The sequence below is a fragment of the Taeniopygia guttata genome, chromosome 8 (genome assembly GCF_048771995.1).
Source record: "Taeniopygia guttata chromosome 8, bTaeGut7.mat, whole genome shotgun sequence".
NCBI classification, from domain to species: domain Eukaryota; kingdom Metazoa; phylum Chordata; class Aves; order Passeriformes; family Estrildidae; genus Taeniopygia; species Taeniopygia guttata.
In genome coordinates, this window is record NC_133033.1 from 15,106,894 (window position 1) to 15,123,295 (window position 16,402).

Sequence of the window (16,402 nt, forward strand, 5' to 3'; positions counted from 1 at the left end):
ATGCTTTGGGAAGGTGTTATTAGTACCTAGAAAGGGCTCTGGGCAATGAGAGCTTGTGTGCTAGACACAATGAATCCACAGATATTCAGGCAATCAGTTGCTTGTGGGGAGGGCTAACGTGAGCTAATTCTCTGAAAAGAGCTTATAGATAACTATGGGAAACCATAATTGCACATTGCTCCTATCTAATACAGCAGTTTAGCATTAAAGTTCCAACTGTACATGGTAATTGACAGTTATTTAATAATTGACTAAATACTAAGTAATAATTGAATAGCATACTTTGTTTACAAATATCTGTACACAATGTGCTCTTTTAATACCACCAGCAGCATTTATTTGTCTGTTAATACTGTTCTCTAGGAAAGTCATGTGGCACTGTAGGATCTGCTACAAAGCAGTTGCAACCTAATGAACTCAGCCTGAAACATACTACTATACATATTGATTCTGAGTATAAATATTGTCACACTGCATAATTTTATCAATTTAATTTCTAAAACTTTGTCAAAATAAATTTGGCAATTGAAGTTTTAAAAAATTGTTCTAGATGCCTTATTAACTACATTTGTTTACTATATTTTTTACTACATTAATTATGACTTCATTTATCTATAATGAAAAGAAAATTGGATTCCTCTACAGTAACTGTTTCTGTATTACACTGCCAGTATATCAGGGCAGAGATTGTCTTATGTTGCACACATGCAAGACAATATACATACTTATTCCTCACATAGTATTCATGTAAGGCTAAGAAAGCCTTAACCACAGCTCAGCAAAAAGGTCTAGAAGGAGAAAAAGGCAGATAAATCAGATATCAAACAAACAGAGTCATTTTGTCAAACAAAATGAGTCTTTATGAGTCAAGAGCTGGGCTCAAGGCTGAGCTAGGTTTTCTCCCAAACCAGTAAGACACGGCATCCTTCCCTCTGTGAATGAGACACAAATATTAGGCATTATAGCAAAGACCCTGCAGAAATGGTTCACACTCCTGACAAATTTTTCAAAACCCCTTTCAGATCTAGAGTGGATCTGGTTTTCCTCATGCTCTGAAGCATGGGAAAACATGGGGCATGCTTATCCTCAGAGAGTTGGCCCTATCCCCAGCTATGCAGAGTTAACATGATGATCTTCTCTATAGAGCTATGAGGGTGAAAGGATCCTCTCTGCTTTCTCTCTAGCCTCTATAAGTCAACATAGTAAATTGAGGATACCTTCTGAGATGGCTTTTATGTGCCACATAGAAACAGAGCAATTAGGGAATCTGACAAGTACACACTACAGAGAACAAACACGGTGGGGAAATACAGCTTGATACACCTCCTAGGAACATGAGCAAAGCCCTGCAACTGAGGCAGTTATCAAAAGCTACCACTGTGTGAGTTAATAGAGAAGGGCTAAAAATAAATGGCAAGTCTGAAAAAATGCTGAATGCAGACCCAGAGGGACTACCAATAAAATTTGTCTTCAAGTCTCTACCCAGACAGTAGAGGGCTGCACAAATTCTCCAGCACGGGAAAGGTTTAACGTGACAGAAGACATAACTGAGCCTGTGCCTGATCCTAGGCAGGGGCCCAGCTTAGCTCCAGGCTAGAAAACAGCTAATCTGAGATACAACAGGGCAGCATTGGTCACACAGGAGCCATTTGGCAGGAAATGTGAGGTCGACAGGCCTTGATCACATCAAGTGTGTGACTGAACCTTGGGTGCTTGCAGGGCAGGTTTGGCTTGCCCAATGCCCCTTGCTTTGACTAAGTACAGGGCAGGGGAAATGGAGCCAAATGATTGTTCCATCAGGTAGATTTAGATCTTGTTACGAATCAGAATATACCTGATTAAGATGACTACATGTTCCTGGTTCCCTGTTTTGTACAGGGCGCCCTCATTAAACTCTTGGCAGAAACCCTGTCCACTTTGGACAAAACTTCTCCTTTTCTTGGCAGAAACCTTGTACACTTTGGGCATATCCTGTCCACTTTGCTGCCTTCATGATGAGGGCTCACAGCTTTTGTGAGTGCTGGAAACCTCAAACCTAAACCATAGGCATATGGTCCCTTTTGGACCTCTCCTCAGTGCATCAGTCACTATTTTTTGCCATTTTGCCTTCAGGGAAGACAAGATAGGAGATATTAGGGTTTTTAAGCCAATTGTCCCTCCCCAGAATCACTCCAAAGCAGCTCCAGCCTCATTTTATATCTGCTCTACTTGGGGGCTTTACTCCCAACAGCAGCAGTAATTAGTTCCTACCTTACACCCCCTTTTGCTCTTGTCTGGGTTCTACATTTGTCATTTATCTGTCTCTGTGAGTGATTCAGCTCCTGTGTTACACGGGGAGGGACAGTGATAGTGCTTGCTCTGCAGGTATAGCACAGACCCTGCTCTATCACATGCCTAAGCCCTGATATACTGCAGAGCTCATGGCAATCCCTGGCAGTGGGGTCAGTCATTATAAATATTCAACAGAGAAATGCTTGGAGAACAGTGAAACTGAGATATTGAAGGATGATAGTTCTGGAGAAACAAATTACCCCTCAAAGTCTGTATGATTTCCTGCCTCATACACTAAAGCATCAAGGCCCAGGACAGCCTTACTAATTGTGAGGGAGATTTGGGGCTTTTGGGTCTATTTTGCTCAGAGACACTAAGTGTCTTCAGAGAAATAATTATACACTTTATCAGGCCATACAAGAGAACTGGAAAAGGGAGATAGATTTTCCAGAATATAGGACCTGTATGAGGTCATTTAGTGTTTTGATCCTATGAACATCATTATTCTTGGCTCAGTTTGAGCACTGCATCTTTCCAAAGGCTCTAATTGATTTGGTACTGTACAAGATGAATAAGAATATGGCAACTGAAAATTTATTCTTGAGTTGAGGAATGAGTAGTATACTTATTTTCCATTACGTTCTAATTAAATATGGTAAATAAAAAGATAGGTAGGTTGCCTTATTCAGGAACAAGTTGATCATCCAAGCAACAAATTTGTGGTATGGCTGTTTGGCATTTACCTCTAGCCTAGAAATTTGTGCCAATTATCTTACCATTACTGGAACATGGTACATCAGACTGCATACTTCAGGCATATAATTTCAAGGGCAGGAAAGGCATATCAAAAACATCATTTTCTAATTCTGTAGATGAGGGTTTGTTTACACAATCTTATACCATTTGAGATGATTGGAGGCAAGATCAGTAGAAAAAACTAGCTTTACTATAGATAACGTGAGCCTCGCCAGGCCTATTTCTTAAGGCTTATATTAATGTCAATACAAGTTTCAAGGGACTACCCATAGTATAGTCTTGAAAATAAGATGTCACATTTCAATTAATTTAACCCAAGGCACAATTTTTTAAGTGCACACTGTAAATATTAAATAAATTTGTCTACTCCCTTGTAGCTGCTGCTTATTGTTTGAGAAATATTTCAACTTAAAAACTAAAAACTGTGAAAATTTTGGCATGTGCCAAAAGAATTTTAGAATTTTGACATAAACTGTGATCTAATTAAACAATAAGACCTGACAAAACAGTCACCACTGTCTGATAATGACTTCCCGGGGCAGTTAAACATACCAAAGCAAAGCAGAACAGACTGAGAAGGTCAGCAGCAGCACTAAGAAACATTTTACAAGATGTCTAATCATTCTTGTAGCTCTAACTTTCTTTGGTTTATATTTCTTGTATTTTAAAAAATAAAACACACACATGGAAATATAGGAAAGACATTGTTCTGATTTATTTGCATATACAAAACCTCAAAACTACAACTATGTGGTCTATGAAAATAATCCTAGTCTGACGGACACATTATTTTGCAAATTTTATTAAAACATAATTATTGTTCTCATGTAGTAAAATGAATACCAACATACTGGGCCTAAAAAGAACATGATGGAGGCAGACTGTACTGGTACTTGCAATACTGCTGGCATAGGTATCCATCTGAAATGGAGACTAGAATATATACAGTTCTGCATCCTCTGTCATATATAAGATAATGGTTCAAGCTCACAGTGCAGACAATCTTAAAATGAGTTGCCCTGAGCTAATCTATTCACATACAATGCAGGATTTTCAGGCATCGTACTAATATGGAGTGGGAGTACCTAACTTCAGTGAGTTAAGCTTTGCCCCTATAATAACTCAAAACAATGGATGCATTCACAGGTTAGTTCAAGGTTCTTGTGTGCTATACCTAAGTTTACACTGCAACACATACTTCCATGGGCAGCTTCCTTTTTATCCATGAGAAAGGATAGCAGTGTTTAAGGTACAGAACTAAACTGTGGAGATGTTTATATAGCTTATTTTTATGATGCAGTTAAGTAACTGGAAACACAGCATATGTATCTCCTCATAGCTGAGAGAAATACAGCACCTCTCTTTACAGACCAGCAGTAGGGACCATCCCTTTGTTACCTGCTGGTTCTTTCAAAGACCGCTGGCAAAGAAGTGCTACCTACAACACACCTCAACAAATTACACTATTCATTTGATCTCTGAAGCCAATTTAAAGTTTACACATGATACCAAAAAGTAATTCCTTGCAGAACGGTAGTGACCATGTCCTGGTATAAAGTCTCTCCCTAATTTGGAGAAAAAGTCCATGTAAATACATGTATGTGCATATACTGAAACTGCATGTAATCTGCTGCTCTGTAACATCCCAGCAGCATGGCAATTATTACACTAACCTTATTACATTTACTTCAAGTACAGGATTTCCTGGTTTCCAGAAAATTAATTCCAATATACTAATTAGTTTCTAATTAACAGTATCAGACTACATACACAATATGCAAGACTTGATCCTATTTGCTTTTGTATACATAAAAAGGATTCAGTCACCCCCGTGTCCTCTAAAATATTTTGGTTTGTTTTTCACTTTTTAAGAGCTGATGCTGTGCTTACCTGCTGACTTCCATTGGGGTTTCTGTGTGGTTTAGCCTAAATACTCTTAATGCTGGACCTCTCGTGCTATGAGCTACTTCAAAGGACAGAACTAGAAAAGGGATTGCTTTTCTAAAAAGCACAATATCAAGGAGAAAAGGTAGCATTTTGAACTCATGATATCATGGAAAAATCATAGAGAAAATATATTAGAATGATAGATGGCATAAATTATAATATAAAACACCAGCAGAGGTGGTTTTTTTTTTCGTGGAATAGCTTTGAAATTGAACAGTCTCTGTTTTGTTCAAATTTATTGCTAAAGCCTCTAGTTGAAAAGTCACCAATGAACAGAATCAAAGTAATCAGATTTTTACATTACAAGAACTAGTAAAATCTTGGTTCACAGCTATGATTTCCTAACGAAGCACCAGTACCTATAAATGAATATAATTTCCTGCCTCAAGGCTCCCCAGTGTTTTAAGTACAGTGCCCATTTATCCATCAGCATTGACCAGATACTGTTGGATTATGATCTGCCCTTTGGAAGCAACATAAAGCAGGTCCATTTTTTAAGGTTTAATGTAGCATGTAGTTTATTATAGTTTTTCTGGTCAGAGGAATTTTTCCATAAATATTCCAATATAATGCAATCAAAACACAATTTTGATTTCTAGAGCAGACTTTTTCCTTGATCTACAATTGGTTGATTATATTATTAATCTAAAAAAATATATGTGTTCAAGCAGAGTGTTGATTAGGAGACTGACAGTCAAGTCACTTAGTAGTACTTATCAGAAGTAACAAATTTAAGCTAAAATTCCATAACCAAACTGAAAGTATGTCAGCTTCTACCAATCTGTGCGCAGCCCAGTGTCCTGTTCAGAGGTGGCAGTAGAGGAATGCAAGTACCACAGCTGCCAAAAATGTGTGCTAGACAGCCAAGAAGCAAGTGACCAGAGTAACAGAGGAATGCACTGATTCAGCAGCTGCTAACAGTGAGGATGAAATCCTAACCACAAATTAAATTAATCTCCTTCCATCATCAGAAAACACCAAAGGAAGGCAGAGTGCAATGAGCCATGCTGAAAGAAGAAAGTGTTATTTATATCTTCCAGACCCAGCACTGGTGAATTTGGCCCTTCATCTATAAATTACCCGTTTATGCCTTTAATAGATATTTCAGGACCAATGATTTGTAAGACAAAAAAGAGGGTTGAGACTCATGCAATGGCTCAGTGCAGTTATGTGTTGACCAAAAGGTTTAGCCTTTGCCCTAAATTTTCTGGGCCAAATTATAACATTAATCAGAATGTAGTTCATTGAGTTGCATGGATATATTTGAAGGCTGAAGTTAGTTCTCTATTTTGTGTGTTTCAGTGCCTCCAATAGCACAATATGGTCCCAAGTAATATTTCCATTCATTCTTCAAGATCTGAGGATTTCTGGAAAGAAATGTATGCTTGGGGTCATTTTGTAGTTTATTATGTCCCAGCATCTGAGGTGTTAACTTGTTTCATTGTTGGTCTGAGTGGAATTCTGGCAAACAATGGGATTTTTAAATGATCAAATTAAAATAATAAAAAGCTTTCTTACATGGTAAACCATTCTTAAGCACGCATTTTTTGGCATTTTGTAAATGTAAAAATATGTGGATTTAAAAATTAAGGAATACTTTATAACTATATGGGTAAGTAAATTCATCTTGAAGAGCAGGTTCTCTGTCCAAGTTACCACTCCTAATAAACACAGAATTATAATAAAACAAATGAAAAATGTTAACCACAGAGGTATCAGCAGGCACCACTGTAATTATTACCATGATTTGTTTATTGACAGCTATAACAAATTTTAGCAGACAGAAACTGGAATCTTAGGAATAGCAATTGGACTATGTTTAAGTATCATTAAATTCTAACTAGTAAGAACTGTTGGGCTGCTCTTACTTGGGAAAATATCCCCAGAAGGAAGACTCTTTTTAGCCTAACCTTTTTCTTTATTTCTTGTAAGAGCTTAACAGGCTGCAAATATTTTCGGAGAAGCATTCATTAGGGTGATGTAAAAGGCTGCATCCTGCTCTCTAGTACTATGTGCAGAGAGAACCAGCTTACAAACAAGTTACCACAGGGTAACATAGGGTGTGAACTTACAGTGCCTCAGCTGCTCTCCTATAATTGCCTGTGTGCATGCTTTTATCCTGTGGTTACTTCAATACTTGTTCATTCTTTTTGCATAGAGATGTAAACTGCCTTGAATCATCTGAATAGCTCAGGGGAGAGAGGGTGCAGATGGTTCTCTGAAGCAGCTGATGTGCTGTGGGTCTTCTCCCTGACTCCACAAGAATAGGCCCTAAGCTCTTCCAGCACAAGTGACCTAACTCCAGCTGAGTGCAGTGACTCAGGATTTACATCACTGCAGCTGTGAGCAAACCCAAGCCCTTACCCTTCATCATGTAAGGCCATACCATATCATCAATTTTTAAGTCTAAGTCACAATTGGAATCAGTTAAGAGATCAACCTAAAAATCAATGACACAGTATGGCCCAGAGACAGCAGCAATCCTTCCTGTAGATCTCACATCTTTACTTTTAATTCTCCTCTGTTGGACAGACCTGGCCCCTTTTGTTCTGCTCCTACTCCGAGTTAAATCAGAGATGGGCACAGAGTAAAAGATGGCATCTGGATTCCAGTTACCTGGATATATCTGAAATTTCAGCTCAGGCCCTGACTCTAATTTTGACATGGTACTAACATCACACAGATGCGCAGACCCTTGTTGATCCTTGCTGATGCTTGTTGATCCTCCTGAGACCGGGAGAATACAAACTCTCTACTAATGATGGCAAAGAGCAGTGGAAATAATTTTCCAAGAGATTTCCGCTACTTTGCAAGACCAAGCATTATCACTAGGAGATAAGACACTATGGCAATTCTTAAGATAGGAAGTCTCACTCCGACCTTCAGCCCTCACAGAGCTTCAGAGCAACTGAACAAATTTCTGCATAGGATTTTCACTTTGGTTTCACACACAAATGGCCAAAGTTCAGCTTTACATCTGTCTCTGTAGCTGGGAAGAAGACTATCTCATCAATAGCAATCTCTCCAAGTTTATCTTCAATTAAAGATTCGTGGATATCATTCAGCATTGCAAAGAGTTTACAAGTTCTTCCTGTTCAGCTCCCCATTGTCATTTGCTGCTGCTCAAAGAAGCTTATGTGTGGCTGTCTCATTTGAGCACAGTCAAACTGGTTGACAGGTGGAAGCTCACAAATACAAATTATTAAGGCAATACAGCTTTCTTCAATTAAGTGCATTTAACTAGTTTTTAAAATAGCAGTACATTTTGAAGACAAAAATACCGCTGTCAAGGCCAGCTATAACTTCTCTGAGGTGAATAAGATTAAAAAGATTTTTGGCATTCCTGCCATGGGGACCCCACCCCACAAGCATACCACAGCAATCTCCACCTGCAGTGGTGCAAGGCAGACCGTGTGTGCCTGTGCATGGAGGTGGACACATGCCTACATGTGGTTTTTCAGCCAAAGTGGATTTAGAATCCCGTGGCTAAATTCTGTGCCCATTTACACCCGCTCTAATCCCAGCAAAATTAGTGGGATAGCAGGCATGTGAGGCAGCACAGTGCTGGCCTCCAGACTGTGATTCCATTCAATAATCACACTGAGGCACTTGTGCTGAATGAATGCTTTTACCTTCTCCCTTTAAACCTGATATTTCAGATATTAAGAGAAAATAATTACATCCTCCTCCTGGGAGGTTTATTTCAAATCCTTGCTAGGGCCCCACTGTGGCCAGTGCTCACATTTTTCAAAATTGATTTTAGACAGTATAAATAGTCTGAAGCTGCATGTGACATTTCCTCACCCGAACAATGACACACTATTGCAGAAACATTTCCCAATGCAACACGTGGGTTTGTTTTTTGGCATCACTTATTCATTAACCCTTTTGTACTCTGCCAACAAGAGATACCTCTACAAGAGATACCTCTTGTTCATACCACATGAACAAACTGATCACTGTTAGAAGAGGACCTAAGATTAATATCTTAGCAGAGAGGCTCCTGCTTAGAAGGGATTTTGTTCCTGTAACTTCACAAGTTACAACTTGTCAGCTGCACAATAGAAACAGATCATGCATGAGCCTTCAGCCAGTCCTGAAAATACATTAGCTAAAATTACCTTCCTGATATTGCTTGCTCTTCTCAAGCTGCATGCACACTCTCCATTGAGAAGCAAATCAAATTATTTTAACCTCTCTTTCACATTAAAACTGTTCATTACAATTCCTTGTTTAGGCGAGAGAAGAACATTTTAATTCTTAAATTTACCTAATGATTTCTATTTCTGACTCTCTTCCTGGGTAGGTAATCTGGGGAAAATACTAAAGGAAAAAGACAATTAGTTTCTTATGAAATAGGCTTTGAATACTAGAGTTTATGTTCACCTCAAAATAAAAATCAATATAAGTCCTTATTTCTAGGTTGGCACTCTAAGCCCATAAATGCAGGGTAAAAGACCTGTACATGAAGAAAAACCTATTTAGCAACTTAAATTACTGAGGTGTGTGGATCAGGCGCATCACATTTTAACTTCCAGAGGTAAATGCTCTATAGTTTTTATGCTTGATATTTACAATGATTTTTTTTGCCGCAAGTCACAGAGATTCTGTCCACCCTTTCAGCTTTTACATTTTTATCCTGCTTCTATATATAATTTTTTAAATCCAGGATGTGATGAGGTGAAAAAATGCTTATGGTTACTGATGTAAATACCTGAAATGTGAAAGCAGATAGCTTCTATCCCAGCTGAGCACCATGACCACTAACACTTGCCTAAAATCAACTTCTGAAGATGTGAGGCACTGATGAAACAGTACAAACTGTTTCATCATTCCACATCTTGAAGTCTAAGTCCAGTAGAAACATCTTAACTAACCTGCCAGAATCTGCAGGGCTCTTGAGGAGCTCTAATATTAGCAGCCCTCTTGCTTCCACCACATGCAGAACTGGCTCACTACTTCAATTAAAATGTAATCTTAAAGGCAAATCCCCAAAGGCCGATTTCAGTAGAAAAACACTTCCACAGGTTTTTATTGGCTCTAGACATGGCCACTGATACTGCTAGCCATGTCTTGATATGATTTTGGTCTGAAGAAGTCTGAATGCTTTAAATCCCTGAGCTTAAAACTCCTTCCTATGAGCTGAATTCAAAGCACATTGGTGTGACTGTGCTATGCACACAAACACACATCAGTGAGCAGTGACTGCCCTTCTCTAAAACATTTGTCTATTGATTTTGTTACAGTATTAGTTACAGCCATATCTCAAGTCTGTGCTGTAAATCTGTTGCTGTTTAAATGTTTAAATGATAGTATAAAACTCAGATCATATTGATGTTGCAGATAAATGATGTTTTAGCTCAGTGAACTGCTGGAACAACACTTAGCCACTCTGAATTACTGCACTTCCTAGACATTTTGTACTTCAGGAATATGAGCAAAGTCTCAGCCTCTGGTTTTCTAACATTACAGTTTGAAGTGTTACAGTGGCAGCTTAGGAAGAGCTCCTTGCTTCTGTAGTAAACTTTTACAATGAGTATTTCAATTTGTTTGCTTATTTCATTGACATTTGTGTGTGCATACACACACATGCATGCACACATTTCATTGCTAATTTATAAAGCACAGGGTGAGAATATGATCACAGTGTATCAAAAATAACCCAGGAGAAAGAGCAGTAACGCATATAGCCTGAAAACCTTCCATCAAACATCTTGAAGTTGCTGTGGCTGTTACACTGACCTACATGAGTTGTTATTGCCATTTGGCTCTGAATTATTAACAATCAGTAGAAAGATTTAGCATCCTTTCAAATCCAGTTTTGTCTATATACTCTAAGATAAAAACAGTTTACACTCAATGCTAGTTAGAAAACATCTGTGAGCACCCCAGCACTCTGCTTCTAGTGGTAACCTTGTTAGTGCCCCACATAACTGCATGTAACCACTCAGCATGACAACCTCTTGCGTTTCTCTTTATGAATAATTTTGTTATACCACATCCATTTTCATGTGTTCTTTAGTACAGCACACTACTACATTTATTAGAGTCCCCACCAGAGAATTATTCTTCTTGTTATCCTTAATGGCGCTGTGTGCTGCTCTCTCTGGATTGTAAGCTTGGCACATTTCAAATCTCATTCACTAGGGTTTTCTTCCCTTTATTCTCTTTAAAATTCCAGCAAAGAATTTAACAGGTGGCAAAATAAATATATGACATGTATATCAGAAGCAAATTTAGCAGAACAAATGGAAGAATTTCAGGTGATTGTGGGATGCAAATGGAATGAAAGCTGAACTCTGTAACTTCAATGTAACATTTTATGTGGAAAGTTGTGATTTTTCAACCAAAATTTTAATTTTCTTTTGAATGACAAATGAGAACAAAAGTGGGACTTATCCACAAAATTTTACTTGTCCCAGTTACCAATTTAATTACCATCTAAATTGGAAAATTGAGAAAAGACTCAATATCCTGCTCTACTTTTATTAAACTGGCAAAAAGGATCAGAATTTGAGGGGGAAAGTATTGCTACTTGTGTTGGATTGTCATATCTCTAAATCTGGTTTTATTAGAAAATATCATGAACTGCAGGGCACGCTTTAATGTTCCCAGGCATGTCATAGAGATTTGTAGGTGAGGACCACGATCCAAGCTCCTTCCTCTTTGCTACGCTAATAAGGATGATATACTTCGGGAAATTGAGGTGTCAGGGAAAATGTTCTTCAGCAAAGTCATAATTATAAAAACAATGAGTCATCAGGCAGAGATGATGATATTACACCAAAAGTCCAGAAGATCTTAGGTATAAATTGGCTGGGCTGGTGGCAAATGACAAGCTCTTACTTGAGAAAGGTTCTGCTCCAAAGGAGTTGGACCATGGGAATATTGTCCCTTCAGTGCCTAAGTGTCATCTCAGAATGATCAAGGAATTAGTCTTGAATCATCCATCCCATATCTGACCAGGTGAATTTGGTAAACTGATTCAAATACAAAACTAGGTCTCAATCCCTTGAGATTCAGCACAGCTCTGTTGGTACTACAGCAAGGTAAGGAAAGCCACCTGACACAAGGTAGCTGCAGGCAGAGCCAGCCTGTGACAACCTTCTTCATTACAAACTACTAAGGAAGCCAAGTGGTTAGGAAGAGATACTACTGGGGTAAAAATTTGTGCAGCAGAAATTTGATTATGCCATTCAGGTCAATTTTCTGCATAGCTAAAGGCTAACTATTGAAAGCTTCTTCTATTTCATAGCCTGTTAATGCTCTGGGAGGCCCAGAAGCAGTGAGATGGCAGCATCTGCAGGGTATGGAGGAGTATTTATCTCAGGACAAAGTAGAATAATAATAATATGCTAAAGCATCACAAGCAGCTATGCAAAGGGACCCAAAATTAATTGTTGACAATGGTAATGTACATCAACATAGAAAATACGAACCTTTTATGCCAAGAGCGAGAACTAAAATAGCAAACAAAACTCCAGTAAAATCTACAGCTGCCAGAAGAAAGGAATAAAGAAGTGTTGGGTGAGTGAGATATAATGAATAACAATCAGACTGTTTGAATGCCCTGAAAAGACTAAGATTATTTATTCTAGAAGGGAAATTAACAAGATGAGGACATATTGGAAGCATGCTATTGAATGACAAAGTAAATCATGTCTTTCCTATCATGATAAAGAGCCCAAAAAATCCTTAATCAAATTAAAAGTTGGAGAATTCAAAATATTTGGTACCATTTACAGCCACTGGACAAACACGGCACAAAAATTATATAAAACTCATGTAATTTCTACAGAAGCAAACAAAAAAGTCAGTTACCAGAACTGAGTCTAAAAAGCACTGTTAAAGGAGTAATAAAGTACTTTCTTCCAAATTTAAACCAATCTCAGAACATTATGTATTATCAATGCATTGAATTGTGAGAAAAATCATCCCACACCTTCTTAGTGTAGGAGAAATGAAGATACTTGTTATCTCAAGTGTCTGCCATGGATCACTGTCAGAGACAAATCTAAAGTCCTTTCCAGAGTGCAGACAGCTCTATTTCTTTGTTTTGATTGTATTTTTTCAATTTGCCAAGCAGGCAAGTCAACACAGCAGAATCAGTAACCAGCTAATATAAGGTGAATGTTAAACTATCTGCTGTCACTAAATAATTATATATTCACAATGCTCACAATGGAGAAAGTGGTTATTTTGCTACGTGGACTATAATTCAGATCCTCCCTTGCACTCTTCTGGCTGTGAGAAGCAGTCCACTCCTCCAAGTGCTGCAGATGCTGATACTTCAGCTCTTCACAGAAACTATTTCTCACACACATGAGGACTTGTTTAGCTACATCACACAGAAGAACTCAGTGCCTGCATTACACTACAGACTTGATTTGATTTGGTATGAAAACTGCTAGTCACCTTAGGACCTCTACTTCAAGAATATAAAAATGAGTACTACAATATTTTGAAATACACTTTTCACAGTAAATTCACAAATAGTATGCTTTGATACTCATAAAAGAAAAATAGTTGTCAAAATATTAATCTTTTCTATAAAATTACTATAGAAATTCCATATGGTTCAGGTTTTGTACAGGAGAATCCAAAATCTGCTGCAGTCCATGGTGAGGGCAGAGCTGGACCTTTCGTTCACACTCCAGAGCTACACATTCATTAAAAATAAGTAAGCCTATAGTTTGTAAAATCTCAAAGAAAAAAAAAATCATAATACAAAACAAGTAAAACTAATGCAGAAGGAGTTGCTTGAGTTTGGAAGGAGAATGAAAAAAGTGACGCAAAATATAAACTGTCCTGGTCATCTCAAAATGTACAAACTCTGAAACCAAAAGTGAGATATTCAATGTTAGCATCTATAACTAATACACTAAAAATGTAGCAAAGGTGAGGAACAATATTAAGTAAAATCTAGCAAGGATTTCCCAGACTACCACATGCCTCCCTGGGAGAAGATGTGTGAAAGCCTGGCTATACAGGATAGGAAAGTTTAAGACAGGTATATCATAATCAACACATAGGGCTGGGTTGTGAGGACTCAAACTTTGAGCAGATCATGAAATGCAGTTGTAAGAGCATCTCAAAATACATTTCCACGACAGCTTGCAATTAGACAAAGTGTGTACTATTAAGCACTACAGACAAGTTTAAGTAATACCAGCAAGTTTCATGACCCAAATGCAGTGGCAGTCATCAAGTATTCTGCAGATCCATAATTTTTGTGAACAAGTATGAAAAGATTATAATGAATTTTTGAAAATTAATTAATAGGATACTTAAATCATTGCTTTTGTAGTAGAGCAGAATTCAACTTCTCAGTAAAAGTTTAAACAAAGTTTAAAGCTGGTCATCCCCAAGGCAAAAAACTGGTCTATTGCTATCAGTAAAAGAAGGAAAAATTAGAAGTTCTTCAAGAACATCACAATGCCTCTGGAAGATTATCCATGAAAGGTTTACAGAATAGTTGCACAGGACCTTGTTACATAACAGGCTACAATGAAAATCACATTGCTCAGCTCCTACCATAGTCTTTATCCAGACTGATAAAATTAAGTTTTAAACAATTTTGCTGTGAAAATTTCCATAAGAAAGGCATAGGACTTACGTGTCCTATGGTGAGAATTCTTACTAACTTACTGTGATATATTTTTCAAAGGATACTGAGAGATTCTTGGATCAAAAGCTCTATCTACACATATCACATAACTGTATGTTAACGGCAATAAAAACCTGTTTGGATAAAATAATTTTTTTTCTTGCATCTTTAATTGAGAGAACTTGAGGACTAAGCAATACTAATGCCTTCAGATTTCAACAGAGAGAATTCAGTTTGCCCCTACAGTGTCATCCAAGTGGTACACAGTAATATACAAAAACATACGTATTTGTAAGATTTAAATATAGAAGTCAATTTACAAATGGAAGTATTTTCCTTCTTTCAAATGTACAGGAATGCAACCCATTCATAAATAAACTGTTAAAAGATTGCACTGGGGTCCAGATGCCACACCAGCCACCATCTCTGCAAGACAACTGGCCTACTTGGCATCCTCAGTGCTCTGCAAACTGTTCAGATACCTCTAGAAAAGTAAAAGAAGCATCTGAGAACATTGGGGATTAATGAGCAGTGATTTGGTTGTTATGAAATGCATTAATCATATGGCTTGGAGGAGAGGTAACAGTTGACTTCATTTAACAAGTTGGTTACAGGGACTCACTGCCAGGAATGGAAAGAGGCGACCAAGCCAATCAGCTGACTTTCCACTCCAACATTCCTTACCCCATCAGAGTGCCCTGGCATCTCTGCCACCCTGGTGGATTGGGCAACAGCTGCACCCCAAACATATTGTGCCCACTTTTCCCCAGTGTACAAAGACCAAAAAGGTCAGTATTTCCTCCTGACCACAATCCGTGACCTAAACCATGATAGGACAGAAGATATTAGAAGGTGGCGGTCAGTCCATTTTAAAGCCCTGATTTGCTTTGTCCATGATGCTCCATATTGCTGACACAGGCAAGAGCTGACAGGAGATGGAGAAAACCGTATTCCAAAGCAAACGGATCTATCCATTGGCCTCTCAGGAGGAGTTTGCTATATATCCTGGAATGCCTAATGTTCAGAAAATTTATCTTGGTAAAGGCTCAGGAAAATGTATGTTTTTATTTTACCCTAAGTAAAAATACTGGTCAATGTGAAATTAAAAAGTGAAAATAATACTCCCCCTTGTAAAAAAATTCCAGCCTCCTACACTGACTGTATCTTGTAGACGTCTAAAACAAATAACATGAATTTTATGTGGTTTTTTTTCTACTAACATTTTATTGGTATTTATAACGTAGTACAGAGAGACATTTAAGAGGGAAAAAGGCAAGTTACAATAACACACCAAAGCATTTAGAAAAGGCTGTGGTTGCAGAGGACACAGACCATGCTACTTTCCTCTTTCTTTCAAGGTGAGTACCAGAAAACAGCAGGCAAGTAATCCAAATTCTTTCTGTTGCCACTGAGGCACACGGTGGCATAGAAATAACATATTTCATATGGTCACCTTTTCATACTTCATATTCTGATTCTAGCAAAAGAACTAGGTCTACAGAATGCAGAAGTAGTATGTGTAGATCATCATTAATACAATGGTAGCAAACAATCAAAAAAGCACCAAAACACAGTTGGCTGTGTTTGGCTCAAAAAGTAGTAATAAGTAGAAGGGTGAGCAGCCTCTGTGATAGTCCTGTAACCTATCAGAGCTCTGAGCTTGAGCCAAGTGTCCGTAACTACACTGTCTGCAAAGGTGAAGCTTGTAACTATGGATTTAAATCTCTGATCAGATACCAAAGATATGTTTGAGATGTACAAATGCAATTGTTCATGGCACTTGTTGAATATAGCAGACTTTCTGAGTGCGTGATTGATGTT